At 43.7% G+C, this 12,671-nt stretch overlaps 1 long non-coding RNA gene across 1 annotated transcript; it reads right to left on the minus strand.

The window, feature by feature from the left end:
• Nucleotides 1-277: 277 nt before the first annotated feature.
• Nucleotides 278-1,450, minus strand: LOC308475603. The gene is made up of 2 exons (XR_013985315.1): nt 1,320-1,450; nt 278-351 (listed from the first exon to the last, which is right to left on the minus strand). It is a non-coding gene; the product is annotated as an uncharacterized lncRNA (long non-coding RNA).
• Nucleotides 1,451-12,671: the final 11,221 nt, after the last annotated feature.

The raw sequence follows: 12,671 nt of genomic DNA on the forward strand, positions 1-12,671 counted from the left end.
TACATGGGTAGAGTTTAAGCAGAGTGTTTCACCAGATACCACCCGCTTTCACCAGATAATCCTTTGCAGCCACAGAAAAAGAGGTAAAGGAAAATAATTAAGCAAAAACAAGAAGCAAATGTGTAGGTATAGGATGGGGAATACCTGGCTTGCAAGCAGTACATGTGAAATTCACTTTGGGGTTGTAGTCAATCTCAGTCTGAACCAGCATGTCAGCAGTAGGACGTGGCTTAAAAAATAGCTAATGCAATTTTAATACATACATTAAGAGAACAGATTTTTCAAGTTGCAAGAAGTCACAGTTCCACTTTATTCTATATTTTTCAGGCTTCATCTAGGGTACCAAGAGATCTTAAATGTAAAAAACAACAACATAGTAAATTGATTAGCTACATGATAGATGCTAGAGTAGTACACACAAAACACTGGGAATTCATCTGAAAGCCCAAGTTTAAAAGAATCAATAGTAAAAACCTTCAACCTTGCAACTATGGCACAATTGTCGTCTTTCATAGGAATGAAGGAAAATCACTTATATTGGGATGATATAAAAGTAGACATATAAATGAGGTATATTCCTAAGTATGTGGGTTTAGGACTGCAGTTTTAATTTATTACTGAAACCGCTATGTTGTGTTAAGACAAATGAGCAAATAAATCAAATATAGAAATAATTTAAATTGTGTGTACTTTCTGGGTGTTTATTGTGTATTAAAAAGAAAAAACAGAGGGAAAACCCATCAGATTAATAGTGCAGTCCTATGCATGCTTACACAGAAGTTGGTCCTAAATAAGGATATGTAAGGATTGTAAGGATTGAAGCCCTATCACACTTACCTGGGAGTAAGTCCTTTTGAATACATTGGTACTACGTTTTGATGAAATGTTGACAGTAGTGAGCTAGATGGACCAATGGCCTGAGAGCTTGCTATGTTCCTATAAAATGTAAGGCAGCTTCCCATGTTCCTATAAAAGATTGGGAAGCAAGCAAATGCTTTTTGGGGACATGCAAGTTCTGAGTTCACTGTAAGCATGCATAGGATCAGGCACTTATTTATTTATTTATTTATTTATTTATTTCCTTATTAATTTAAAACATTTTTATCCTGCTCTTCAACGCAAGCCATTTCAGAGCGGGTTACAAATTAGAAATGCTGTAACAGGTGCAGATTGATTGACTGCTGTGGTTTTTGTTCAGTTATTGTTATGTACTGAAGTTCTCACTCTGGGCCAGCAGAGGGATACTGTAGATAGTTTCCACTAAGGTCCACATATGCAAATAAGGAATTGAAAGTGACGTTCAGTGATTGGATAGTTACAGAAAGTTGTTACTGTTGCGTTGTAGTGGAGCTCTATATAAGCAGGCTGGCTGAACCCTTCAGTTCCGTTCAGTTCTGGCCTGTGAATAAACAAGAGCTGTTTGAAGAATCGCTGTGTTGTCTGATATGTTCACCCACAACTTAACAGTTGTAATCTAACAAGGGGTGTATAGGAAAGGGTAGTGCCTCTGGTGTGGGACACGTTGTGCTCCTTCTGGGGTAGTTTGCCCACCTTTAGTCCTCACCCGCCCCTCAGCTCTCACCTTTGGCTCCAATGCGTTCTGCAGCCAAGCTGGTGCCAAAACATATTGCTCTGCTTTTCTTTGGACCACATTAGTGAGGCCGAGAGCAGGGTCTTGTCTGGGCAGCCTAAGTCCTCCATACACACTGCCCAGGCTTGCTCCCCAGGGAAGTCACTTTGGTGCTGCTAACGCAACAGTTTGACTTCACCCCTGAAGGCGCACTCCTTTGTTTCTCGAGACAGACGGATGCCAACCCATCTAACAAATTGTAAGTCCAACGTGTTATGGGTGCCTCCTAAAGCAAGGGGTAGTGGACACAGGGCCCTGCACATGCTGTGAGCTGCAAGGGCAACAGCCCCAGCTGTTATGGCCAATGGGCAGGAATGATGGGAGTTGTAGTCTACAACATCTGGCGGGCACCACATTCGCTGTCTCTGTCCTAGAGGGCAAGTGTCATGGAACTTATACAAACACAGGGTTGAATATGTAGGGAGGAATTTGTAAGTACATCCTACACAGAGTGCCTGTGGAAATATGGCTTTTATGGACTGTTACGTTTCTACAAAAAACACAAAAAAATGTTGCCCCAGGTTCCAGAAAGTGTCCTTCAGAAATGAAGAAGAAAAGCAGGCAAAATAGAACTTTTTCACATTATGAAAATATGATTTAACGTTGAGATGAGATAATATTTTGGGTTCAATCGGTTTAGACTTCAGAATGCCACCTAAACTACATAGGGAAAGAACGCAACATCTAAACAAAGACGAAAGGCTCCTTGCAGAACTTGAAAAATCCTCCTGCAAGTATTAGTCTCGTGGGTGGTAGATTAAAGAAAAGGAACGGACGCCTCATCTTCAAAATATGGAACACCCAGGATCAGAGCTGTCTCATTTCTCATTTCTGTTTATACAGAGTGCTGCTCAGGTAACACACATAACACTCTTTTATCTGTATATAAGGGCTGTTGTCTAACCGTTGTCTATTCATGCTAATAAAAACCAGGCGTGTTGCATTTGTTTTTCAATTGGTGCTCATCTATTGTAATGCAATTGGGATTGATTCCCAAGGAAGTTTTGGTGGAAATACATTACAGCATTGTGTATTACGTACTGAGACACTGACTAGCTCTATCCAGGTCTGTTTCTAATGTTATAACAATGGTGCTGCCAAGCTCCACCCCTTCTGATGCTTCTCTGCCACTGCCCCACTCTCCATGAGGAGAGGGCAAAGTTCTGCTTTCTGTTCCTGAGGATCACAGGAAGCTGCCTTAGCTTATACCAGGTCAGAATGTCTGTCTGTCTGCTCTGACAGTGGCTCTCCTGGTTCCTTCCCATCACCTGGTTGCATTAACCGGAGACAGCAGGGACTGAACCTGAGACCATCTGCATTCAAGGCATATTCTAAATCCTGGAACTATTAATTGTTGGAACATTGGTTTTCCTTGAGGGTTCAGACCTATGGCTGGATCATTCAGAGCTATGTAAATGACATTTAATGCCAAAGTACTATGAGGCAAGGGGCATTCTCAGTGCTGATTCCAAGGGCAAAGTGGGGGCATAATACTGGTCTGCTGTGGTTAATAACATAGCACTGATGTCACAATGGAAGACACACAATATGAATTAGAAAAGGCCGTTGTTCCCGTTTTGTGGTTTTCATAAATTCAAGTTAGATGTTAAATGCAAACCTCCTTTCTGAGGTTTCCCTCCCAGCTTCCAGCTCAGGGGTTCAATTCCTATGCGACCTGGAAGCATCCTGTGGAGGCACATAAGAACATGAGATCATAAGAGCAGCCAGACAGGATCAAAGGCATGTCTAGCTCAGCATCCTAATTTCACAGTTGCCAAAAAGTGCAATAGTACTCTGCCCACTTTGGGTTCCATTTCCCAGCAACTGGAATTCAGGCCCACTGTTTCTGACAGTGGAAGAAGAGCATCACCAACATGGCTGCTCACCACTGAGAGCCATGGCTTTATCCTCCATTAATTAGTCTAAGCCCATTTTAAAGCTGTCCTATTTGATGGCCGTCACTATATCCTGTGGCACCAAATCCCACTGTTTGTATTTTGTTTCTCCTGAATCTCCCTGTCTTCTGCTTCACTGGATGACCCTAGATCTAGTATTATAAAAGGTGGATTCTCTCTACTTTCTCCACACTGCGCACATTTTATACACCTCTATCATTTTCTCCTACTTCCACAGTATAAGTACATTAAAAAATAATTAAAAGCCTCAAATGCTGTAAACTTTCCTCATGGGGGAGTTTCACCAGCTCCCGTAATCATTTTCTGATTTCTGATTTTTATTTTTTTGCAGCGCAGCAGTATCTCCCCCCCCCCCCCTGAAGTGCAGAGACCAGAACTGAACAAAGCATTCTAAAAAAAAATTTAAAAAGTTATACTTGAAGTGGCTGTCCATAATTTCAGTGGGGTGAATCGAATGTGACTCATGAGATTTGTCCTGGAAAATATTATGTGGATAACCTGCTCCAGCATACATATTCCTTAATCACAAGATAATTACAAGAAAAAAAAAATCAATGCATAGAAGCACCAAATGATATTGACACAAATGATTCCTTTTTATGCACACCTCATTAACAGGCCTGGCATATTTTAACCTCATCTCCGTCATTTCTTCCAGATGGCTCTCTTCGTGGCTTTTGCTCCACACATTATGATCGCTGCACTGAATGTTACCCTGGTGTGTACCCTGCAGCAAGCACACAAAGAGCCAATCAAAAATGGCCTTCCAAAATTCTCCACTCTGTCTGCAGGCAGCAAAACAGGGGGAACCATTTTGCTGAATATAGAAGGAGAAGAAATCCCCCCGTAGTTGATAGGCTGCCCATCTGCTGTAGCAGCAGCACAGCTTATCCCTGCCGCCCACCTAGAACCATGTATTTTTATGCTGTAGCAACTCAGTTGGCAGACTTGGCAACGTTTTGTGTTCCTCCCAATGCCTGAGACCTGCCATTGTTCCAGGACTTTGTGAGTGGGGAAATGGTAACAAACAAACAAAAGAGTGGGGGGCGGGGAGGAGGCATAGAATATTCCAAGAATTCTTTTTTAGGAGAAGGGACAAAAGTATATTTTAAATTATCAGAAAATTTCTGAGAAATTTTGGCTCAGGATACCCACTTCGTTGAAGGTGATGCCCATGCGTGATATCTGTAGCTCAGTGACAGAGCATCTGTACAGCATACAGGAGGAAACTTCCTGTCTGAAAACTCCAGAGTCTGGATGAACCAATGGTCTGATTCAGTATAAGGCAGCTTCCCATGTTCCTATGGGCAGAGCTACAGTGTACATTTAAACCATGGGTAGGCAAACTAAGGCCCAGGGGCTGGATCCGGCCCAATCGCCTTCTAAATCCGGCCCGCAGATGGTCTGGGAATCAGCGTGTTTTTACATGAGTAGAATGTGTGCTTTTATTGAAAATGCATCTCTGGGTTATTTGTGGGGCCTGCCTGGTGTTTTTACATGAGTAGAATGTGTGCTTTTATTGAAAATGCATCTCTGGGTTATTTGTGGGGCATAGGAATTCGTTCATTTTTTTCTTTCAAAATATAGTCCGGCCCACCACAAGGTCTGAGGGACAGTGGACCGGCCCCCTGCTGAAAAAGTTTGCTGACCCCTGATTAAAGCATAGCGAACACCCATTTGAAGCACATGACTTTCCCCAAAGACTCCTGGGAGCTGTAGTTTCCCCCCCTCACAGAATTACTGTTTCCCAGCATCCTTACTCAACTACAGTCCCCAGGACTCTCTGGGGGAAGTCACATGATTTAAATGTGTGTTGGATGTGCTTTAAATGTATGGTGCTGACCTGCCTGGTGTTGCTATTCACTGTAGGAAATTCTGACGCGGGCTTTGCCACAAGTTTTAATATGTGGGGCTGTGCTGAATCTTTTCACACTTTTCTGGCTCGATAGCAGGTTGCTTCCCTTCCCCCTCTCAACACATATCGGAGCATTACTCCCTCGCTGGAGCTGTGCCTGGACTAAGAGGCTATATCTGGCTTCATGGAAGCTGGCTTCTCTCAGGCTTCAACACAACAAGGCTTGAGAAGATGCATTTATCTCTAACACCTTCGGGATGGGCAGGCTAGTGCTCCAACTCCCATCAGCCCCTGCCAGCATGGGCCAACGGTCAGAGGATTATGGGAGATGGAGTTCAGCAACATCTGGAGGGCAATAGGTCCGGCCTCATCCTGCCCTAAAGGATGAGTCTCAGTCTGTTTGGCCTCCCTCCCTCCCTCCCCCACAAAATGAAATAATTTGAGGTTGATGGCAATGCTGTTTCTCAGCCACATTGATGCTCTCCTGTTCTGCTGAGTGAGATTTGTTGCTTTAACTTCTCAGCTTTGAGCTGACATTAAAAAGGCTTTCCACGTCTCCCTCTGCAGGGTGGGAGCATCCCATTAGTATGCAGCCCAGGTACGGCGAGGACGCTGTCTCCATGCGACAGCTCTCGATCTACTTCTCTGATTAATATGGCTCAGGGAAGGATGAGAAATTCAAAAGATTCCTTTGCATTATTTTTTTTTTTAATGTTCAGCAGTTCTGGAAATATTATCCAAGATCTAATGTTGAGATTTATATTACCATTCGCTGCAGTGAGAATCTCCTTAAAGGGCATTTTTCAAAAAGCAAAGGGTCAGCAAAGAAAAATAAAATGCAAGGCACTAATTACTGGGCGAATTTATTACTGTATTTCCAATAAAACATAGCGCATGCACACACCAATAATAATAGTACCAACAACAACAGCCAGCTTCTGACCTTTATCTGAAAAGATTTTGGCAAAGCCCAGCATCAAAGAACAACCTTCCATTGTTCTCTTGCTTTTGTCTTTGAGCAAAAGGCTTCTTGGCAAGGTCAGAGAAGTCTAAACGTATTGTGTGTCCTCCTTTAGGGAGAGAAGGGGAGAATACAAGCCATTGTTTTCTCTTGATCTTGCAAAGAAACCAACAACCTATATGGCATATTGCAATAGCCCTTTATCTTGCAGGACACCAAAAATATAGGGTCGTGCGTGTTTGTGTCTATCATCCTAAAAAATAAAAACCAACCCATTTTTTCTTACAAAGTGGGTTTTGATTCACCTCTGAAATAGGATCCCTTGAGGTAGGAAATATAGCCACAGTTTAAGGGCACAATATTATACTTGCACCTGCTGAGGGCTGGGAAGCCAAAATGTCCTTTGTGCATCTGATTGCTGTCTGTGGATGCAGTCACATCCACACAGTACATTTAAAGCACCCTCATACTGATTTTACAGCCATTGTTCCCCCCAAAGAATCACGGGAACAATAGTTTGTTAAGGGCGCTGTGGGTTGTTCGGAGACCCAACCACAGAACTATAATTCCCAGCACGTTTGGCCAACGAGAGTACCCAGAATTCCATGGGGGACCTTATTCAATTGCGCTTTAAATTTATGCTGTGAATGTGACCTATGTGGTTGGAGGACCGCTCCGTTGCGCTCACAGGCTCAGTTTCATTTTGGGGCACTCCCTCTCTTTTGCCCCAGTGTGGATTCCCCCCCCCCCCCCGGCACACAAAAACGAACAGAAGAACAGCCCACTAGATCAATCCAATGACCCATCGAGTCCAGCATCCTGGTCCCACAGTGGCCAACCAGATGCAGGGCATGAACGCTGCCCACCTGCAATTTCCCATAACTGGCATTCAGAAGGATGCTGCTCCTGACTGTGGAGGCAGAGCTTTGCCATCATGGAAAATGTCTAATCCTATTTTAAAGCCTTCCAAGTTGGTGGTCCTTGCTGCCTCCTGCGGTTCCATAGTTTAACTTTGCGCTGCATGAAGAAGCACTTCCTTTTATATTTCCCAAATCTTCCAACATCCAGCATATTGCCTCTTTCCTCTTAGGTAAGGTAAAGAGACCCCTGACCGTTAGGTCCAGTCGTGGCCAACTCTGGGGTTGCGACGCTCATCTCGCTTTATTTGTTGAGGGAGCCAGCGTGCAGCTTCCGGATCATGTGGCCAGCATGACTAAGCCGCTTCTGGCGAACCAGAGCAGCGCACAGAAACGCCATTTACCTTCCCGCCGGAGTGGTACCTGTTTATCTACTTGCACTTTGACGTGCTTTCGAACTGCTAGGTGGGCAGGAGCAGGGACCAAGCAATGGGAGCTCACCCCGTCGTGGGGATTCAAACCGCCGACCTTCTGACCGGCAAGTCCTAGGCTCTGTGGTTTAACCTACAGTGCCACCCGCATCCCTTCTTTCCTCTTAATGAGGCTCAAACTCCCACCTTCTGCTTCCAACCCCCTGCCCCTATTCAGTGAGCCACTGGAGATCTGCTAGGGTCAGAGCACATCTCTGGGGTGCATCAATAGCTGTCCATGTTGCATGTCCTGGCCCCGTTTTCTGACTGCTTTGGTCTGCCCAGGAGAAACCTTAAACCCTTGTCCCTGGAGGGATGTGTGTGCTCTTTTGCGGGCATCCTCCCCAGTAACCTATGCGGGTGCTATAATATTGTGCGTCTTCCCCTGCTTCCCCTTTGTATGTGCTGTGCTCCGAAATATGGACTGTGGGTTTGAATCTCTGCCTAGGTAGATGCCTGCAGTGCTGCATAGCTGTCAAGTGTCCCTTATTTGAAGGGACAGTCCCTTATTCCAGCGCCATGTCCCACTGCTGTCCCTTATTGATGGATGTCCCTTAAATGTCCCTTAAATGATGTCCCTTAAATTTCAAAGGAAGCAGCTCCTCTCCCTCCCTCCCTGCCGGCCAGGGAGAAGGGAGGCTCCTACTGTGTTGCTTGGCTGTGTTGCTCACCGAATAAGAAGTCTAAGAATGACTGGGGGGTGAAGCTTGCATGCCTTGTGTGTGGCTAGTTAATGCAAGCTGAGGAGGGTTTTGAATGCTGGACGCCATTTTGTTGCACGTGCTGCTGCAAACTTTGCAGTGCAAAGCCAGGCCGGGGAGCCATCTTAAGTTGAGGCTTCATAGGCCTTGTGGTGCATGTGATTCAGATTCTATTCAGTTGAACCTCTGGTTACAAAGTTGGTTGGACAGTGTTCTCGAATCTACCCAGCATGAGTTTGACCAGACTGCAGGAGGACAGGAAGACTGGAGTACCTGGAACAGGTGAGGCTGCAGGTCCCTTATTTTGGCTGATGGTCCCTTATTTTCAAGGCTGCTGGTCCCTTATTTTCAAATCTGTAAGTTGACAGCTATGGTGCTGTGGGTCACTGTGCCACGGGGGCTGATGGAGAATGGACACTGCTGTGGCATCATCTTGTACATGTGTGGTGATGTAGGGATGTGTGCGTGCTGGGACAAATCCTCATCATGGCGAATTCATTGGTTTCCTCTTTGTGTGGACAGAGATACTATCACTGGTACAGCCCCTGGGTTTCCCAGAATGCTGGGGCATGTTGGCTGTGTTCCTCCCATTTTTGTATTTTCCAAGAGTGTATTTACCAGGCTGTGCACACATCGGATACGGTGGCCATTCTGCTGATGTAGAGACAGCATATCTCCTCCAGTCCTGGCATGATATGAGCATAGGATTGATGTGCCCAGTGCTCCACGACTCTGCATTGTAGTTTAGAACAAGAACAAGGAGATAATTTTAAAACTGCCCAGTGAATCATAAGGGTATGAACAGCAGGAATGGGTTTAGCTAGGCTGTCGAGACACATGCGGCTCCTCTTAAAATATGAAACAGCACAGGGGGGTCATTCACATACTCTGGGACAGGCTTCTCCTTTGTGTCACTGGGAATTTTAAAATAAATGTCAAATACAGAATTGGATTTAGAATATTTGATCATAACAGGTAGCGGTGAGTTCAAATACTTTTGGAACCAGGAGATTTCAACAGCTATATATTTTATGTTATAAATTGTCAAGCTAGTTTTGTCACCCGGTATTCTTTCCCCACTTTCAGTCCACAAAGAAAGGGGGAAAACATTTAACAGCTGTATTTAATTTATAAGCAGCTATGTGAAAGCATTCCTGAGCTAAGGATGAAGAGGTCATCATCAAATGGGCCAATCAAAGATCAGATGTGACAAAAGAGCAGATCAGCCTTCCAAGACGCAGGAGGTACCAGGTTTCCTTGTCCATTAATCAATGATAATCCAGAATTACAATCCTTAATTATTTCCAAAGTCTCTTATATACAGACAGTTGATAATTATCCATGTAATGTAAGGCAGTAATTCTATCAAGGGATTCTGGTGACACTATAAACCACCAAATATATGGAGACTGAGAAATCAGAGCTGAGATTTGTTGGGATTAAGCTATTGACTAGTTATAAAACAGATTTTGTATTTTCTGTCTTTCCCCCCTAAATATTAGCTTTGTCAATATTATTCCCATTGTTGAATAAAATGGGAGAAATGTACTACAAATGGAGAAATGTCCTGCCACTACTTTCAGGTTTTTAAAAAAATATACACATATAATGCATGTGAATCTTATTGTATTGCAAAATTGATTTGTGGTGCTTCATAAAGAAGATAATAACATGATAGTTTTGATTACTATTAAGTTCATTCTCTAATTTGCTAACAACAACTGAGATTATGTAGGTGTGTCAATTTTATATCCTGATGAGTTGCTGTATAATGGTCAGTGCAAATTGAGTGGGGCTGAAATAAGTCCATATTTTCTGATTATATAAAGCATGAACACCATGAGTGTAATTCATCCTTCACCAACCTGGTGCTCTCCAGATGTACTGAACTACAACTCCCATCAGCCCCAGTCAGCACAGCTTATACATAACTATGTTCTCTAGAGGTGTTAGGCAGCCTATTCTTTCTGACTAATTTACACTACATTGTTTGTTTCATGCAGATCTACTTCCCCAACTTGCTTCCTCCCGATCCTGTATCTTATTTCCTTCCTCCTCCTATGGCATTCTGGTCACGCCCCTTTCAAATACACTGGACTCAGCTACACAACTGCAAATAAAACATTTTAAGAGTGTTTTAAGTGCAATATACAATGTGACACTAGATGGTGATAGTGAGCCTTATGGAAAACTCAATGTATTTTTAAAAACACAACAACAACAAAGTATTTTCAGAATGTTTTTTGTATGTGTGTAGATTCCACCACTGTCTGTTAAACTTATATGAAGAGGAGCTGATCAAACAGCCATGTCAAAAATATTCAACAGAGGTTTTCACGGTTGAGGGAAATTTAAGAGTTAACAGTTACACAATGTTGAAGCAGCTGACTTAATCTCAACTGCAGTATACAAGGTTATTAACCCCTGATATCACACAGCTATTCCACCCTCCCATTAAAAAAAAAGCCATAAGATGCTACTGTATATAGAAAGCAGGAGGTATCGTAATTTGGCAATCCAGGAAGGGAACTGAGGAAGGATTGGGGTATATTGGGCTATGGAAGATGACAAGGAGCTGCTACCACCTGGGCAACTTAAAACACTGGTGCATATAATGTTCTCTCGTTTCCCAAGTCTGAGGACAGCATAGTCAGAAACTAGGGGGATGTGAGATCAGAGGAGCTCTCTTTGACTGACTGCTGTTGCAGACACTGGCCTGGGCTGAGTCCCAGGGGAGGAGGTTTCTCCTCCAGGCAGGCCAGTCATTGCTCCACAACAAGACAGAAACTGACAAGCGATGGAACATCTGTGCCTTACATTTGACAAGCATGGACAGCAAAGGGTGCCTTTGTTCATACAGGGTACTAGTGAGAAGGATGGGGACTGATCACTCCAATGTGCTGCTTGTCAGCCTCTATAAAAATTGCTACCTCTTGGCTGGTATAATTTTTTGCCAGTTCTACTCTGTGTGAATGGACCGACAAGGACCTGTGATCACTCTGAACTGGGATTGGCCCTCCTTGCCCATTTATTTATTAATTTATTGGCAAGGTGGAGAAATAATGCAATGATTTGTGTAGCAATATTATTTTATTTGTTTTATTTACTCAATTTATATACCGCCCTATACTCGGAGGTCTTGGGGCGGTTCACAGAAAAGATCACAATATATAAAATAAAAATAAAAACAAGAACCCAATAACACACCCACCCACCCCTGAAAAGAGCCACATTTTAAAAGGGTATAGGATGTTGATCAGGTCAACCAAAGGCCTGTTTAAAAAGGAACATTTTTGCCTGGTGCCTAAAGGTGTATAATGAAGGTGCCAGGTGAACTTCCCTGGAGAGAGCATTCCACAGATGGGGAGCCACTGCAGAGAAGGCCCGTTCTTGTGTTGCTACCCTCCGACCTCTTGAGGAGGAGGCACACGAAGGAGGGCCTCAGAAGATGATCTCAGGGTCCAGGTAGGTTCATATGGAAAGAGGCGGTCCTTGAGCTTTTGCGGTCCTGAGCCATTAAGTAAGGTCCTGAACCCATAGGTAAGGTTTATGAGAATAGTGTATCATTTAGGCAGCCATAGTTCCTGCTGTTATTAAAATGCTATTGGGGCACAGATAGGAAAAAAGGACAGTGGCACTTCTGCTGTAGAAACCTTAGGTTAGTAGTTCAAGGTTAGTGCAACATCTCACAGGTTGTAGTTTTACATGCTGGGCTGTGTGAATTTTGCTCCAAGGAACCATGATGCATGCTTCCGTCATGCCCCCTTTGATGTTTTCTTGTCCATATAGTTAAACTATGAAATTAGTTGCTAGAAGACGTGGTGATGGAGGAGTGAAAGCCACCAACTTAGATGGCTTTAGATTAGAGAAATTCATGGAGGATAAAGCTGTCAATAGCTACTAGTTGCGATAGCTCTGTACCGCTACCAGGATCAAAAGATAGCACACCTTTGAACACCAGTTACTGGGGAACATAGTAAGTGGGAGAGGGCCCATGTGTCCTGCTTGTGAGCATCTTATACACACCTGGTTGGCCATTGTGGAAAATAGGATGCTTCCTAGATAGTCCTTTGGCCTGATCTAGCAAGGTTCTGATCTCTGAGAGTCCATTGTTGACTGCTTGCTATTGTTCTCTAGTCCCACTATACAGTATTGCAAACATTAGTCTCTTACACACTCATAGTCTTCAGCCTGCCACCAACATGGGCATCAACTTAACCCATCATTTTCCTTCTGGGGTGACCAGATGCTCTACCTTTAATCATAGCAGGCATCAGTATT

Source organism: Podarcis pityusensis, assembly GCF_964106645.2.
Source record: "Podarcis pityusensis genome assembly, chromosome: 1".
NCBI classification, from domain to species: domain Eukaryota; kingdom Metazoa; phylum Chordata; class Lepidosauria; order Squamata; family Lacertidae; genus Podarcis; species Podarcis pityusensis.